Consider the following 3508-nt stretch of genomic DNA (forward strand, 5'->3'; position numbering starts at 1 on the left):
AGGTCAGGCAAAGATTTCTTAGATTCAGCACCAGTAACACTACCCATAAAAGAAGAGGTGGGTGAGTCATCAAAATTGAGTTAATGCTCTTTGAAAGACTCTATTAAGGAAATGAAAAGATAAGGCACAGACTGAGAAAAACCATTTGCAAACCACATATCTGCTGAGACTTGCATCTGAAATCTATAAAGAACTCTCAGAAACAATAAGAAAGCAAACAGCCCAACCACCTCAAAATGGGCAAAAGATTTGAATAGACACTTCACCTGGGGAGACATAGGGAGAGAGAATAAGCCCATGAAAGATGTTCGAAATAAGTAATCACCTGAGAACAGATAATTAAACCTGCGATGCAATACCATTCACGCCTACTAGAACAGCTAAAATTTAACAGGCTGACCGTGTCAAGCATTGGTGAGAAGGAAACTCATATACTTCCAGTAGGAACAGAAAATAGCTTTAAAAAATAGTTTAGCAGCTTTCAAGTAGTTAAACATATACCTGCCCTATAATCGAGCCATTTCACTCTGAGGTACTTACCCAAGAGGAAAGGAAATACAGGTGTTCACAGAAACTTCGGTGTGAATGTTCAGAGCAGCTTTATTCATAATAGCTAAAAACCAGGACCAAACCAAATGTTCCTCAACGGACGAATGGACAAACAAACTGTGGCATAATGCATGTAAAGACCACTGCTCAGGAATTAAAGGGAACAGAGCGTACTGGTACACGCAACAATATGGATAAATCACAGTAATTAAGCTGAGCGAAAGAAGCCCGATAGAAAGAGAGCACATACTGTGTGACTCTATTGATATAAAATTCTAGGAAACGTAAATGATTTATGGTGATAGATGCCCTTCTGTGACTCTGGGATCAGGGAAAAGGGTTCTTACCCCAGTTATAGTGATAATTGGAACTGTATGTCAAAACTGACCAAAATTGTACAACTGAAATATGAATAGGTTGAAAATGAAAATGATAGTCGCTCAGTCGTGTCCGACTCCGTGGATTGTAGTCTGCCAGTCCTTGGAATTTGGAGAAGGCAATGGCACCCCACTCCAGTACTCTTGCCTGAAAACTCCCATGGATGGAGGAGCCTGGAAGGCTGCAGTCCATGGGGTCGCTAAGAGCAGGACATGACTGAGCGACTTCACTTTCATTTTCACTTTCATGCATTGGAGAAGGAAATGGCAACCCACTCCAGTTTTATTGCTTGGAGAATCCCAGGGACGGGGGAGCCTGGTGGGCTGCCATCTCTGGGGTTGCACAGAGTCGGACACGACTGAAGCGACTTAGCAGCAGCAGCAGCAGCAGCAGTCCTTGGAATTCTCTATCCATGGGATTTTCCAGGCAAGGATACTGTAGCGGGTAGCCGTTCCTTCTCTAAGGGATCTTCCCATCCCAGGGATGGAACCTGGGTCTCTTGCATTGCAGGGGGATTCTTTACCATCTGAGCCACTTCACATAAAACTGGGGAGAAAAAGGAATAGTTTTCTTGCTATACTGATATTAAATACCCATTCAATGGCACCCAAGGCATCCCCTGCATTAACCCAGGCCCCTCACTAGGAAGCATCTCCCTAAGTACTGCAAAGAGCCCAGTTCCTTGGACCCATCATGTTCTACAGCCTGGTGAGTCTAAGGCAGCAAATGAAGAGCACCAAGAATAAAGCGACTATGAACTGAGCTTGAACCACAGGAGAAGTAAAACCCAGGCATTATGGGAGTACTGAGGAGAGGCGAATTCTCCACCAGCCCAGGCTCCTCTAAAGCAGAGCCTGAGGCACAGGGCTCACGTGTTATTACTTTATTAGGAGATGGAATCCCAGCATGATGGCTCATTTTATGTGCCAACCTGACAGGGTTGTGGGCAGCTCAGCTATCTGGTTAAACATCTCTGGGTGTGTCTGTGAGGGGGTTTCTGGAAGAGATCAGTGTTTGAGTCAGTGGAGTGATTAGGGCAGATCACCCTCCCCAATGTGGGTGGGCATCATCCAATCTGTTGAGGGCCTGACTTGAACAAAAAGGGGAAGAAAAATGAATTTTCTCTTTCTCTACCTGATTGCTTGAGCTTCTTCTATCCTTGGACTTGAACTTATACTATGGGCACCCTGGTTCTCAGGCCTTTGGACTCGGGCTGGAATTACACCACCAGCTTTCTTGGGCTTCTGGCTTGCAGATGGCAGATAGTTTTCTCAGCCTCCATAATGGTAAGAGCCCAATTCCTCATAATAAATCTCATTAAATCTCTTGACCAGTATTTGAGCTTCCCTGGTGGCTCAGATGGTAAAGCGTCTGTCTGCCTGTAATGCAGGAGACCCAGGTTCAATCCCTGGGTTGGGAAGACACGCTGGAGAAGGAAATGGCAACCCACTCCAGTGTTCTTGCCTGGAAAATTCCATGGATGGAGGAGTCTGGTAGGTTACAGTCCATGGGGTCACAAAGAGTCGGACACGACTGAGCGACTTCTCTTGATCAGTATTGGGATAGATGTAGTCTCCCGCTGGGTCTGTTCCTCTGGAGAGCCCTGACTGATACACCCAGGAAACAGAAGTGTAGGCAAGAAGAATAAAGGAGGGAGGGGAAGAGCCATAGAAAGATGTGACAGTAAGTCAGCTACAGGAGAGAAATCACCAAATCCACGTCTCAAATGCATACTGCCTTCGAAGCTCTAGGCCAATAGACAGCTATGCTCAAGGAGCCCCAGGCTGGATTGCCATCCTCCCGACCCTCAATTCTACTCCCACTCAGCATGTGTCTCCAACACTCAGTTAAAGGCCCCACATCCCGTTAGTTGCTCATGCCAAAAACCTGGAAATCTTCCTGGAATCCCCTGGCTTCCTCTACAACCAGGCACCACCAAGTCTGGTTGATTCTACCTCCTCCAATACTATCCCCAGATACTTGCTACTCAGAGTGTGCTTCATGGACCAGCTGCAAGCAGCATCAAACTCTAACCCCAGACTAAAATCTGCATGTTAACAGCATTTCCAGATGATTGGTATGAATATTAAAGTTTGAGAAGCCCTGCTCTTCAGCATTTCATTTTTCTCAACATTGGCTGTATATCAACAGCATCCAAAGGGTCTTTAGAAATACTATTGCCTGGGTCCCTTCTCCAGAGATCAATTGAACTGGTCTCGACTGTGGTCGGAGCATCTGGATGTTGCAGCGCTATTGTGCAGCTGGGGTTGAGACCTGCCACTCTTGCCACTGTCCCTCTCAGCCTCCCCATGGCCCCCACCCTCTGCCGGGCCTCCTTCAAGGACAGTCGTGGCAGTCTGCTGCTCAGCCTCCAGGGTAGCCCCGTTCTGGTCCGTCCTGCATACATCAGCCAGAGTGGCCTTTCATAGCAGGAAAAAGCCTACCCACTCTAATAACAAAATGCATAGAAATCAAACTTACTTTCTCTAACTGACCCCAGCTTCCTCATGAGTGTCCTTATTCTGCTGACAAATAAACAAGAAAAGGAAATAAATAAATACACTATTTTAATTTTACCAAT

At 46.1% G+C, this 3508-nt stretch overlaps 1 non-coding gene across 1 annotated transcript; it reads left to right on the forward strand.

The window, feature by feature from the left end:
- The first annotated feature begins 2271 nt into the window (after nt 1–2271).
- TRNAY-GUA lies at nt 2272–2347 on the forward strand. The gene has a single exon. It is a non-coding gene; the product is annotated as a tRNA-Tyr (tRNA).
- The last annotated feature ends 1161 nt before the right edge of the window (nt 2348–3508 follow it).

The sequence above is a fragment of the Oryx dammah genome, unplaced genomic scaffold, assembly GCF_014754425.2.
Source record: "Oryx dammah isolate SB20612 unplaced genomic scaffold, SCBI_Odam_1.1 HiC_scaffold_27, whole genome shotgun sequence".
Classification (NCBI taxonomy): Eukaryota; Metazoa; Chordata; class Mammalia; order Artiodactyla; family Bovidae; genus Oryx; species Oryx dammah.